The 15,469-nt window shown below is 37.8% G+C and overlaps 1 long non-coding RNA gene across 2 annotated transcripts; it reads left to right on the forward strand.

Annotated features, from left to right (window-relative positions):
• Window positions 1-824: 824 nt before the first annotated feature.
• LOC124717322 lies at window positions 825-15,228 on the forward strand. 2 transcript variants are annotated; one of them, XR_007005734.1, is made up of 3 exons: window positions 825-1,230; window positions 13,967-14,145; window positions 14,219-15,228. It is a non-coding gene; the product is annotated as an uncharacterized LOC124717322 (long non-coding RNA). The 2 variants fall into 2 exon arrangements; XR_007005735.1 differs by having other exon boundaries at window positions 14,023-14,145.
• Window positions 15,229-15,469: the final 241 nt, after the last annotated feature.

A 15,469-nucleotide genomic window follows, 5' to 3' on the forward strand; every position in this document is an offset into this window, starting at 1 on the left:
CATGTAAATGGATAATTTAGGTTTTGTCTTTGCCTAAAACGTTTTTATTTTTTCAGTTTTATTGTTTCTCCTTTCTGGTGCCCAATTCCTTTCTTATATTCTTTGATTTATTTTAACTGACAATCGTACTACTTCTTTTGTCCATGTGCTTTATTTTGCTTTTAGTTTCCTCTTTCATTTATGTACATTACCTTTTGCTGTTGATGTGTTTTACTGAACCACCTACAATCACCTTTTATTTTTTCAAAGTATTCTTCAGCTCTTTCTGTCAATTAAATACTAATCAGTTTTTGTATGTGCCTGTAAAATATAAAAAAAATTTCCAGATTTCATTCATAACTTTCTCCAGTACATTTGTATCATTGTGTATTATCTCTTATTTCATATACTGGTGCTGTTGTTGTATTGTTTAATATCATACCCAGCATCTTTCTTTCTTCTTCCATGATATTACTTTTTTATCACTTCTGAAAGTAGTGTCTATAAATAATTACTTTCTTGTATTGTAGATTTTTTATGTCTGTAGAGAGTGTTGTTCTTGTAACCATTTTTTCTAGATATAATCCTAAATCTGACCTTCATAATTTTATTCTCACAACTTCCATTTCTCCTCTATTAGGATTCTCGAAGTTTTCCAATATCTATAATATGATTCTCATGTTTTCTTTAGTCATTTTAATTGAGTCTCGTTATCATTAGTCACCACCAGTTTTTGTAATTATTATTGGTACCGAGATGTAATTAATTTTCCTCCCAATACATATGTTAGATATAAAAGACAATAAGTTACAGATAAAAATAAGATGTTACCTACTTTTGGAAAAGTTTGACTAAATGTTACTGTGTCCTGTTTGTATAGAGCCTTTCTATGTGTTTCACTGCAGTGTCTATAGCTGACAGCAGTCATAAAATGTATATACAGACATTTCTTAGCACAATTTAAGTTCAACATAAGTAACTAAAGAGAACTTCAATCTTTCTTGTGAGCACAACTTCACCACTTACATAAAACCGTTTGCATTGTGAACTAAGAAAATCGTATTACATCACCACTGGGATCTTGAGTCAACACCTATGTATTATTTAACTGTTCCATATGCCTCAATGTGTGAAACAACCAACTGGAGATCTCATCAACCATACACTGTGTGTCAAGAGTTGGCTGACTTTACAGTGTGACCCTGGAGTACTACCTCTTTCCTTCAGAGTACAGCTTTTTGGTGCAACTAGGTGAGTATCCCTTGTATAGGATGCATTCTAATACTCCTGTAATATGGGAACTGTAGGTGTAGCCGAATACACATTATTGCCTTTTCTGTACCATTTATCTCAGTATAAAGAACAAACTCTATCAGCAATACTGTAATGTGTGAAAATCACAGTATAAAGTCATTTTCTGTTGATGAGTGGTATAAAATAGCGGTATTACAGACAAGGGTGGCTGCCTCATAAAGAAGACTGAAAATAACTGATCAAGCAGCAAACAGAAATATTAACAAAGAAAGGGAGCTGCAAAGACGTAACAGCAGTTGGCAAAACTGGGCTATCATTAATGAATACTTGGCAGCTAATTGTAGGCTATACAATTGAAAGTGCTTCCAATGTCGCCATGCGCTAAGAGATTCTTGTGACTAGATTGTATTAAACTGCTGCTTAAGGAGCTTTAAATATGCATCCATTACTAAATTAGTTCCATATTACATCCCTGACAAAGTGTGACATGTAGAAACTTGAATTTGTTGAAAAATTTTGGCTATTTTTGAGATACTGTAATTACAGCTTTCATCTCTTAATTTGTTTGTGCACATGTCATCCTGTGGCTCCTAGAGTTTGTCTTGTCTGAGATACCAAAGAATGGAATGGAGCATCTAAAATAATTCCCTTTCCACTCTGACAAGTATTTGTTACTTGCAAGTAATCAAGGAACTTTACAAGGAATCTGATGACTCCAGCGACATCTTGATTCTCTTCATGGTGCAAAAGTTGACAACCATTATATATATATATATATATATATATATATATATATATATATATATATATATATATATATATATAGGTGCAATAAAAAACTGGATTTTTTAAATAGTTCTATTTATTCATTTTGCCACTAGGAGGTGTCCCAACTGGATATTTTGCACTTATCCCAGCATTTAGTGCAATCCCCAAAACTCTTTGGGAGCTCTATCTTCAGGACAGCTTTTAGCTCTGTCAGCATTACGTTCTAATCGCATCTTGCTCGTAAAACGAAGGCTCTTTGAGATTTTTTTTTAGTTTTCGGGACACACAAAAGTCACATATGACCATGTCTGGGACGTCATTGTGATATTCCTTTCAGCCAAAAATTGACAAACTAGGAAAAAAGTGCGAACAGTTTCATTATTGTGGTGAAAAAGCTACAAATTGTTTCACAATAAATGTATACATTTCTTTAGGACCGCGTGATGCAATCGGCTTTGCACTTATAAGCAGTACTCCTTACTGAAAATTTGGCCCCTAAAATGGAGAACACCATGAGCAAAACAGTGATATCATTCCACATTTGTCGAGCGCTTTTTCGGTCTTGGCAATTCAGGAGGCTTTCACTCAGACAACTGAAGCACAGTTCCGATGTAATACCCATTAACGCCATTCGTCACCTGTTATCACATGTGTCAGTAGATCTCCAATGTTGTAAACTTCAAATAAGAACACCTGAGGAAACTGCATTCACTGCTGTCGGTGTTCTAAATTCAGCACTTTTGGAACAGATTTTCCTATCGAAGTTTTAGACCCAAAACACTCAAAACATTTCATATCTCGAGCCAAATCATATTACAGTACATTACATTAATCGTATTCCATGGCTACCATGGAGTGTCGTCTCTAGAAGTCAATGATGTTCATGTCATTTAATGTAAACGCAGTACTGTAAAATGACATTGCAATACTTTATTACAGTGGTAATTATGACTATAAACTGGCCATAAAAGTTAAATTTAAGTGTTTCAGTGAAAATATCCTTTGATGGTGTAGGAGTTTCCTAACATAAAGCTCTTTAATACAGTCTTCAACTCCACTAAATTATCTACATGACATTCAGAATGCTTGAGTTGTTTGCTCAATGCATGTGTATGATGTTCCTGACTCTATATTAATGTTAACACCTTGAACTGATTCTAGAGACTGTTTTTAGTGCTAGTCTTGCCTTTTTAAGTATTTTTCCAGAAAAGACAAATATTGGTAATGACAAAAGACGTTAAGCAATATATCTATTGTGAGGTACTTGTCAAAACTCAGTTTTTCCTGAAGAAATCTTTTCAGTCTGTTGTAGGAAATAGTCAATAAATGCTGAGTTCACCGGAAGGTAATTCCCTAACCTCTTAGTGAGAGGAAGTATGCAGAATAAATTATTTTCTTCATTTTTAATATCAGTGCAACAGTAATATTTGTACTGCAAACAAAGCTTAACCAAGGTCATTTATTAGGCACTGTATGATTTTACTCTTATGTGGAGCCACAGCCATATAAAAATTTTTGAAAGATGTAACCACCAATTCACTATACAACAGATTTTAATTCCACAGTCTAGATTATGTCTTTAGGCCTTAATCAAGTCTTATAAGTATCAAAAATCGTTAGACTTAAATGGAACACAAGTCACTGTCAAAATATGTATATTCGATTACATAAACTAAATTTGTCAAAAGTAAATGTGGGAACATGGTGTAAAAGGCTAATTTACTGACAATTACTGGCAAGCTGCTTAGACACACCGTGACGAAGTTGAAAACCTGTCAATTGGTCATCTGTTTTACTCCACAACCATATAAAGTGAAGCAATCACGTTAACTGCCAGTAAATTAGCCTCTTACACAAATGTTATCGCATTTACTTTCGACGAAATTGGTTTATATAACCGAAGATACATATTTTGACAATTACTTATGTTCTACTTAAATGATTTCATATACCTGTAACACTTCATAATGGTTGTAGGCAGAAATGTAAATTGTGGAATGAAACCTGTTGTACAGTCAAATGATGGTTATATCCTTGAAAAAGACTAGGCATTTTGTTTCCCAATAAAGATAGTGGTCCAGCTACAGGTCCAAAATCTTTACACTTTGTACTTGTATTTCGTTGATAAATCTACTTCATAGCAAATATAAGCTTGTTGCTTATTTATAGCTCATATGTGAATCATGATATGCCAATATCATCAATGATGATTTGTAGATCGTTCATAGCCGTTTATTTCATTGTTTCCACGATTTTATTGCCTTTGATATGCTGTGGCATCCAGGGCATATGTAATATGCAACATCTTCAAGAATTTCTTCAAAATGCTTATGTCGCTTATAAACCATTGTCTTACTCAAAGCAGACTCTCCAAAACAATGTTCAATATTTCTAAGTCTTTGCTGCATTTTATTCCGTTCTTCTTAAAAAACTTCAAGTTTCTCTGATCTATTTTATATAAAATAAAAAACCGCCAGTATTACCAAACCATAGATATCATTTCTGACAGCTGACAGCAGATGAAGTATGTGATACCACTAACAATGAACAGACTTTCTGGACATGTTTACCAGCATAACAAAGAAAGAATACTCTGTAAGATAATCAGAAGAAACCACAGATTTCACACAGACAACTACATTTTTTCAAGCTGTGTTTAGTGTTAATGTCAGAAAGGAACTCAAACCATTGGACAGTAAAACTTTCACAAATATCATATGAGATGCACAATACGGCGCTACTGCAATAAAGAAGCACAGAAGTGTGAGCTAGAAACAAATATTGAAGAAGTTTGTTAGATTTTTTCTTAGAAATTTCAAATGTTCAGATTTGGCTGATATACTTGTATAGTGATACCTCACCTTTTTCTTGTTTTGCAATGTGTATCACATATTCCCAAGACACTATAAAATTATTTCATTCTGAGGACTTCAAGTAGACAATAAGCGAAATTAGATATTAAATTGGTATGTAATCTCAGGAATAGTAATACCCTTATAAATATCTTTTCTGATATGCATGTAATTTTTAAACATTTATAGTTTCTGGATGTAATCACTAAAAAACTAAAGTGACACAAATACCATACAACTGCTGATGTATCTATAAATGAGTTTAACTGTGTTACATTCTAATAAGTTTCTTCTCTGTTGGCTATGAGCATCTGTACCATGTTCTTTCAAAACACATGCAATTAGAGATTATATATACTAGTTCACAATTCACCTCTGTCATTCATTATTATACAATTTGAAAATGAAATGGTTTGGATGGAAACTGAGAAGTGTCTGAGAAGCTGAAAATTTGTATTGACCAATGAGACATGTTTGGAGTATGTGTCAGAGCACTATTTGTGAAAGACAGAAATCCCAGTCCTTCAATTTTAAAGTGTCTTACGCTATAAGCACAGTAAGTACATTGCACCCAATAAATTTTTTTTATCAATATGTGTGATTGTCAATTATGTTAACACTTATTAAAGACCTGAAGTGCTGAGTGCTCACTGAGGACAAACCATCTCTTAAGAATTTTACAATCATTTTCAGGGCAGTACACACAATAGCAATTTCATGCCTACAAAACATTTCATGTCTTTGTGGGATTCTGAACTTAGAGGCAATATTCTTTTAAGTTGGTCGATAAGTTCTTAAACACTGAGTCATAGTGTGCACACTATGCACATACTATTGAATCTTCATAACTAAAGATTCTATAAAACCTAGGACAATATCATGGCTGAATTCAAAAGCAAGATTTCATCAACTGAAAATTTAAGGAATATTGAATATGTATAAACCTGAGCTATATCTTTGATATAATATTCAAATAGACTAACAAAGCATTTTGTTACTAATAAGAAATTTATTCTTTCATTTCCAGACTTTGTACCTTCCAGTAATAATGCATGAATATAGTCAGCTGATTGTTGTGGGTCCATGTGTATTCTCTATCATTTGGAAATGCAATGATGGCAGAACAGTTACACTATTGATGCAAAAAAACACATTTTAGAGATATGACGAATCTAAACACAAGCAAAACAACTCACAATTTTATCTTACATCATAATTTGCACATAGTTTCATTTGAAGGCAGAAGTTCCTAATAACTTTCAAGTTTATTGTTCATCTTGGTCAATAGAGGAATTCTAAATGTGAGAGCTATTGTAAAAAGAAATTATATTTTATGCATTAACTGTTCTTACATATTCTATGGTCTATAATGATTCTTTGCTTATTAAAAGGATTTGTTTTGAAGGTACTTCTTCTTCATTTAGAGCGAGAGTATGTGAATGTCGGTAACCCCTTCTCAATGCCTAAATAAATCGCTTAGTTTAATAGGCAATGTTATAAAGTACTTAATTCCAGCATAACACACCCCGATAAAGAACCTAGACATAACATACATTTATTGATGGGTTTTTATTAATCAGGTAAGTAAATATAAATACGTTGCTTTATCACTGTAGGAGAAGCAGTTCATTTAAAGCCAGTTAACCAAACAACCTTTCGAAATTTATTAATACTTAATTGGACAAGTAACAGCCTACACAATTCAAAGCTAACTGCAGCTGAAATTAACCTTTCTAAACATAAGTTATTAGGTATTTGTTAAATCTTAGTATTCCATTAGAAGGAAAAGTTCAAATATAAATTAAATGCTGATTATATGATTTCAGATTCCACTATTGTTTGGTTTTACATGATTATGTGGAACTTGAAGTACTTTATCCTAAAAGCTGGATTTTGTGAATCAAATACTTCATATAGATATAGATTATTTACTTATTGGGCCCTTTGACATTGTAATATGGTTAAGAAAGTTTCATTTAGTTTATACTTCAAAGTAGTATTTCGAAACATATAAATGTTAATTCCAGCAGGATATTAAGGGTTCATCTTTTAACTCTGTTGTGGTTTCAACTTACACCTCACAATCACTTTTTAGATTTTTGTGTTACTGTTATGGTAGTAGGTTACCTGTTGCCATAACACACGAAAATCTAAACTTTTCATTCCCAAAAATACTGTCTAACAATTTGAAGTTGTGTAGACAACACACTATTATATATTTTTAAATGTTTTACATGGTCATTACTAATTTAGGTCCTAACTATATAAAACATCTATAGAGTAATAAATTATGATTTCAATACAATTCCATTTTCGCAATAGGTACCAGTTTCAAAACTAATATTAGGATGCCAGAATTTTCACTACAGTTTTCAGGTTACTAAAAAAAATCTAAATTTACCATTACAGTCATCTCAACAATGTTTCCTTATTGGGACTAAGAACATAATTTTTTCACATTTTTGGATTTGCATCTCGTTATAAAATCTGCAATTTTCTGAGTAAAATGATATATATAACACTTATTAAATCACATGGGAAGTACTTTATTTTATGGTTTCAAATACACTCCTGGAAATGGAAAAAAGAACACATTGACACCGGTGTGTCAGACCCACCATACTTGCTCCGGACACTGCGAGAGGGCTGTACAAGTAATGATCACACGCACGGCACAGCGGACACACCAGGAACCGCGGTGTTGGCCGTCGAATGGCGCTAGCTGCGCAGCATTTGTGCACCGCCGCCGACAGTGTCAGCCAGTTTGCCGTGGCATACGGAGCTCCATCGCAGTCTTTAACACTGCTAGCATGCCGCGACAGCGTGGACGTGAACCGTATGTGCAGTTGACGGACTTTGAACGAGGGCGTATAGTGGGCATGCGGGAGGCCGGGTGGACGTACCGCCGAATTGCTCAACACGTGGGGCGTGAGGTCTCCACAGTACATCGATGTTGTCGCCAGTGGTCGGCGGAAGGTGCACGTGCCCGTCGACCTGGGACCGGACTGCAGCGACGCACGGATGCACGCCAAGACCGTAGGATCCTACGCAGTGCCGTAGGGGACCGCACCGCCACTTCCCAGCAAATTAGGGACACTGTTGCTCCTGGGGTATCGGCGAGGACCATTCGCAACCGTCTCCACGAAGCTGGGCTACGGTCCCGCACACCGTTAGGCCGTCTTCCGCTCACGCCCCAACATCGTGCAGCCCGCCTCCAGTGGTGTCGCGACAGGCGTGAATGGAGGGACGAATGGAGATGTGTCGTCTTCAGCGATGAGAGTCGCTTCTGCCTTGGTGCCAATGATGGTCGTATGCGTGTTTGGCGCCGTGCAGGTGAGCTCCACAATCAGGACTGCATACGACCGAGGCACACAGGGCCAACGCCCGGCATCATGGTGTGGGGGGCGATCTCCTACACTGGCCGTACACCACTGGTGATCGTCGAGGGGACACTGAATAGTGCATGGTACATCCAAACCGTCATCGAACCCATCGTTCTACCATTCCTAGACCGGCAAGGGAACTTGCTGTTACAACAGGACAATGCACGTCCGCATATATCCCCTGCCACCCAACGTGCTCTAGAAGGTGTAAGTCAACTACCCTGGCCAGCAAGATCTCCGGATCTGTCCCCCATTGAGCATGTTTGGGACTGGATGAAGCGTCGTCTCACGCGGTCTGCACGTCCAGCACGAACGCTGGTCCAACTGAGGCGCCAGGTGGAAATGGCATGGCAAGCCGTTCCACAGGACTACATCCAGCATCTCTACGATCGTCTCCATGGGAGAATAGCAGCCTGCATTGCTGCGAAAGGTGGATATACACTGTACTAGTGCCGACATTGTGCATGCTCTGTTGCCTGTGTCTATGTGCCTGTGGTTCTGTCAGTGTGATCATGTGATGTATCTGACCCCAGGAATGTGTCAATAAAGTTTCCCCTTCCTGGGACAATGAATTCACGGTGTTCTTATTTCAATTTCCAGGAGTGTATAATATACATCGGTTGAAAATGTTAAAATTTTTATGTGCATTACTTCAAGATCTAAAAAAATCGATAATTTTTTATGGAGAAGGCTGTGGATTGCTGTGTTATAAATATTAAATTACATATTTGTATTAGTAGCACTGTGGAAAACAGTATCGTTTCATATCATAGCATAAACACGAATTGTATGTCGAAGTGCTAACGTTTTTCCGAGGAAAAGTGAGGAATAGATTGGTAAATCTCTCAAAAAATAATGTATGATGCCAAAATGAAGTGTTTTTAAGAAATGTGAGTCTATGGTAATAGACTTTCGAATAAAGGGAAACACTGTGTTCAACAAGTGGCCTGTGAAGTTACAGACAATGAAATACAGGCAAACTCGTCAGTATTTAGAGAAATACCCATTAGTGTTTTGAAGATTAAAATAAAATATTGTGATACACAGTTTTCTCAAAACGAAAGTGATGTAAATGTTACATTAGGTTGTATCCTGATAGATTTACACATCTAACAAGGGTGTTAGGTGCTTGTGTGTGTTGTAAAATATGTGGAGAGCCAGTTAGTTTACATGAAGACAATGAGGTATCAAATGGACTAGCCAGGAAACTTATAGTTAATTGTGCCAGTTGTCTATATACTTATTCATTTTGGAATTCTGCTAAGTGTAGAGATAATTATTTTGAAGTAAATGTTAGGTGATTTTATGGATTGAGAGCTATTGGAAAAGGACACACTGCAGCAGAAACAATGTGTTCTGTGATGAATATGCCACTCCCACCTTGTAAAATCGACAAGTATGCAGGATTTCTAGGAGCTGCGGTGGAATCTGTTACATTTGAGCCAATGAAGGGTGCTGCAAACGAAACTGTTGAAATAAATGGCGGTATGACTGACATACGAGTAATTTTGATGGCACTTGGCGGAAGTGCGGCTACAGTTCTAAGAATTTAACCAAACATTGTTATAAATTTAAACCAGCGAATGAAGGAAGCCATATCTGTGACGGAAATTATGAAGGAACAAGTGGTGGTATGGATGCCTCTGCAGCTATTGTAATTTTTAGTCATTCTGTGAACGAAAGGGGGAATGTGATACACTAAGTTCTTAGGTGATGGAGAGACAAACTTATATAACAGTGCAGTAGCTACTCAGCCTTATGGTGAGAAGATTATCACAAAACTGGAAAGTGTTGGTCGTGTCCAGAAGAGGGTGGGCATCAGATCGAGGAAGTTTAAACGAAGTTTCAGAGACAAGAAACTTTCTGATGGTAAAACCATAAGAGGCAGATTGGCAGACAAAATGATTGACGAACTACAGCAGTATTATGGGATAGCCATTAGAAATAATATGGATAATTTGTTGAAAATGAAGCAGGCAGTACGGCCTAACTTCCTAAACAGACTGTCAACTGATGAAAAACCAGTACACCTTTGCCCTCCTGGACCTGATTCATGGTGCAATTACCACAATACCCAGTATTCATCAGTTCATACAGCCATAAACATTCCATCTCAACAGCAATCGTGAATGTCATAAAACTTGTTTACAGAGACCTGGAAAATCCTGAATTACTGAAGAAGTGTCTACATTGTCCGAATCAGAATCCCAATGAGTCGTTCAATAATCTTATATGGACTTGCTTACCAAAACATTTTTTTGTTGGATTGAAGTCACTAAAGTGAGGGGTCAGTGATGCTGTTATTGCTTTTGATGATGGCAGCATTGGTAGTGTGAAAGTGCTACACAGCATATGGAAATTAATACTGGAGCAAACTGCATCAGAGAACTTGAACGGATGGACAAGGTTCGAATTGATAGAGTAGAGCATGCAGCACAGTTGGCCACTGAGTCCAGAAAGAAGCAAATAAGAAAAACCTTGGAAAAAGATCAAGTGGATGGTATATAATGTGATGCAGGGTGCTTCTGAGTGACTGTAAATAAAAAATTAAGTATATATTAAGTGAGTTACAGTCTTTTGAAACTTTAGAAGCTGTTCCTGAAAATTTTCATTTCCTATTGCATTTTTCCTTAAATCTCAGGAACCACTTCGAGTAGATTATTCAAATTTTCAGGGAGTAATGATGTACATATTCTGAGTCTGCTGAACTAAAAGGAGAACATAATATTATGTATAATTAAAATTATTTAGGATAACATAAAAAAGTACAGAGGTTTTAACTGTGTAATTGAAAAATTGTATTCCCGGAAGCAGTGGCTGAACTGCAATTATTGTAGTTCAGTAGACTCAGAACATAAAGATTAATGTCCTGTAAAAGTTTTATGTAAATGGCTACAGTGGTTCCTGAAATGCAGGAATGCCAAGTCGCTAAGTTTAACATCGTCAGGATAGGGCATTCCAACTCTCCTTAACATCAGTGTATCTAGTAACTCTTATGTACAGGTTTCTGATCTATGTTAGGCATATAATTATTTCCTATAAAACTACTACAGAAGTCTCAAATAGTCAGTTATGAAACTTTTGAAAATATGTTTAGTATATGAATATTTCTTTTAAGTCATATGTTCACATTGTATGTGAAAGAAGGTATTTCATCTTATAAATAAATAAATCTTCCAAAGTTATATTTCCATTAAAAGCCATCATTATTCCAAATATATTTGCTTAAAGTTTCTGTGCTCTATTCAATAACGAAAAGAGTTTCTTTCCTACATGGCCCACCAACAAGACTAACAACTATAACCATTGCAATCATGTATGTTTTGTGTTATTTGACTTTTATCATTCCCCTCTGTTATAAAAACTAAATTCTATGTTTGTCATGTCATGCAGCCTTAAACAGAGAGATGTCTTGAGAATATTTAGTCTCGTTGACAGGCATAAACATTCCACAGATTGGTTAGAAATTGCGTCGAGCTGCTAGAAGTGGAAAAGAGAAAGTCCATTTACTAGATGTTGAGGACAGATGTCCATACATGGTACTAAAATATTGAAAGTGCAAGTTTACTGATTACAATCTTTCTGTCAGAAGAACTGTGTAAGGTATTATAATTAATGGTTACAATACCATGAATGAAACTTCACAATGTAATATGCCATCATGAGTTTAAAAATAAACTAGTGGAACAGAACAACTACGGATGGAACTTAAATATGGCTTTCAGGACCTTTCATATCTCACATTAGAAAACATACAATAAAGATATATCTACTTTCACTTGATGATTAAGGATAACACATGACAGGTCATAAATCGTTTATATCATAATAACTACACTCCTGGAAATGGAAAAAAGAACACATTGACACCAGTGTGTCAGACCCACCATACTTGCTCCGTACACTGCGAGAGGGCTGTACAAGCAATGATCACACGCACGGCACAGCGGACACACCAGGAACCGCGGTGTTGGCCGTCGAATGGCGCTAGCTGCGCAGCATTTGTGCACCGCCGCCGTCAGTGTCAGCCAGTTTGCCGTGGCATACGGAGCTCCATCGCAGTCTTTAACACTGGTAGCATGCCGCGACAGCGTGGACGTGAACCGTATGTGCAGTTGACGGACTTTGAGCGAGGGCGTATAGTGGGCATGCGGGAGGCCGGGTGGACGTACCGCCGAATTGCTCAACACGTGGGGCGTGAGGTCTCCACAGTACATCGATGTTGTCGCCAGTGGTCGGCGGAAGGTGCACGTGCCCGTCGACCTGGGACCGGACCGCAGCGACGCACGGATGCACGCCAAGACCGTAGGATCCTACGCAGTGCCGTAGGGGACCGCACCGCCACTTCCCAGCAAATTAGGGACACTGTTGCTCCTGGGGTATCGGCGAGGACCATTCGCAACCGTCTCCATGAAGCTGGGCTACGGTCCCGCACACCGTTAGGCCGTCTTCCGCTCACGCCCCAACATCGTGCAGCCCGCCTCCAGTGGTGTCGCGACAGGCGTGAATGGAGGGACGAATGGAGACGTGTCGTCTTCAGCGATGAGAGTCGCTTCTGCCTTGGTGCCAATGATGGTCGTATGCGTGTTTGGCGCCGTGCAGGTGAGCGCCACAATCAGGACTGCATACGACCGAGGCACACAGGGCCAACACCCGGCATCATGGTGTGGGGAGCGATCTCCTACACTGGCCGTACACCACTGGTGATCGTCGAGGGGACACTGAATAGTGCACGGTACATCCAAACCGTCATCGAACCCATCGTTCTACCATTCCTAGACCGGCAAGGGAACTAGCTGTTCCAACAGGACAATGCACGTCCGCATGTATCCCGTGCCACCCAACGTGCCAGCAAGATCTCCGGATCTGTCCCCCATTGAGCATGTTTGGGACTGGATGAAGCGCCGTCTCACGCGGTCTGCACGTCCAACACGAACGCTGGTCCAACTGAGGCGCCAGGTGGAAATGGTATGGCAAGCCGCTCCACAGGACTACATCCAGCATCTCTACGATCGTCTCCATGGGAGAATAGCAGCCTGCATTGCTGCGAAAGGTGGATATACACTGTACTAGTGCCGACATTGTGCATGCTCTGTTGCCTGTGTCTATGTGCCTGTGGTTCTGTCAGTGTGATCATGTGATGTATCTGACCCCAGGAATGTGTCAATAAAGTTTCCCCTTCCTGGGACAATGAATTCACGGTGTTCTTATTTCAATTTCCAGGAGTGTATCTTATTTATATTATGTTGAATGCAAAACTATCAAAATTTGAAATGAGAGAGAGTGTAAAGCCAACAACGAAAAAGAGGAAGGAAAAATTAAGTAACTTTTTTAATATCTCAGACCTGTGCCTGGAAAGGAGATGGTAAGTAGAAATTATACACTACATTTAAATCCAGAAATGACAAAGTTGCTATGTAATTTTATAAAGAGCTTAAATTAGAGTCCCTGTTAATGAGGAACCACTTTAGTTGCCAGAACGATTTTATCAGTGAATCTTTATTGTTACTATATCATTTATTTATTGCATATATTCTACTTCACATTGGTTGAGCATACTGTGGCACTGTATTGACCTTGCCTGCAGCAATGTAATGTATTGTATAACGCCATTATGCTATGCATTGCATAACATCAAGTTTAATATTTAGTACCATGTATTATATTGCTGAATGTACCTGATAGAACTATTTAAAAGTGACATTGTTTTTTTACGACTATTTTGTCTAGAGTCGGCTACAGTTGTTGGTTAACCAGCAGATCTGACTGCCATATTAATGACACAGGATGTGGAATTGGTATAGCCAATGGTTGTGTTTGTTTGACAACCAGACTGTGGTAAACCCCACTTGAAGAAAACAAGGATTCACTTGGAAGAGAAGTACCACAACATGGCATTAATGACTTCTGTAAGTAACCTCCACTGACTAAAAATCAGCTATCTCTTGTGTCTAAGTTTACAATGAATTGTCGGTGTTGCAGATAACCTGTACATGGTGGTGAAGGAGGTAACGCTTTGTGAGTGATATACAGCAAAAGACCAAAGGGGCAGAATGGCAAAGGAATGTATTGGTTTCCAAGCATACCAAAGGTGATCATGTGAAAAAGCGACAGACACTACAGATGTACCATCACATGCTGTGTTACACAGTTATCAGAAGATGCAGACGTTTTAATCTACTAGGAGCTCCTACTGAAAGTACAACTCAAAGACTTAAGGGCCACAGGCAAAATGAGTGAGATATGTCTTCATATACAAAAAGTTTAGGACCCAGGAACACACCAGTGACTCCTAAAAACAAGAAAAAAGAAAAAGAAAAAAAAAGATATCCTCATTTGCAACTGAATCTCTGAATCTGAAACGTGATCCTCAAAATGCAACATGTTTCTCTCCCTGGAGAAACGTAGATCCCCGTAGTTATAGAGATTCTCCAGTGCAGTGTAGTACAGACATTATGGCCCATGCAATGTCTTGACCACGTAGCAAACTTCTTAGTGAACTCCTTTTACTGACACTCAGAGAAAGTGGCATCGAAAAAATTTAATATCCATTTGAATGTGTACAAAATATCTCTGTGTTGTAAAGGGTAGCAACTGAACATTAATGTGACTATTTGTTTCATTTCCCATTTCATGATACATAAAAATATTTTGGTCATGGACTAGGACACTAGCATGTCACAAGTGGAGTCAATCAGGCCATACAGATATTTAGAAGCAACAATGCTTTAGATATGATGCATGACAATAATGCAATTGTAGATAAATGAAATGACATTTTTCGACTCATTGTATGCATATTGGAATCTGCAATCCGTCTGCATAAGTTTTGTTTAGATACTTGAGAACTCATAGTGGTATGCACCTCAAGAATACGGAACCTATGACAGAACAAACTTACAGGGAATGCGAAGGACACAAGAAATGCAACATAAAATATCTCTAGTGTGTTTACCTCAGTACAGAATGTAGAAAAATATCGATAAACTTCAAGTGGCAGCTAAACAAAAATGATACAAAAGCTCTCTATATGACCCACTAACAAAATAGCAGAAACAGTATTCAGAATATAATCTGTTCCTCTTATACATTGCCTATATCAACAAGCTTATAGAATCCTGGAAGACTTAAATTACAAATAGTTCGTCCCACATTCCATTTATGACTGTATGTAACATATGAAGACATTGAGCATGTGCCATGATTCACTAATGACAATCATTTTTGTACAAC

This window comes from Schistocerca piceifrons, chromosome 9 (assembly GCF_021461385.2).
Source record: "Schistocerca piceifrons isolate TAMUIC-IGC-003096 chromosome 9, iqSchPice1.1, whole genome shotgun sequence".
NCBI classification, from domain to species: domain Eukaryota; kingdom Metazoa; phylum Arthropoda; class Insecta; order Orthoptera; family Acrididae; genus Schistocerca; species Schistocerca piceifrons.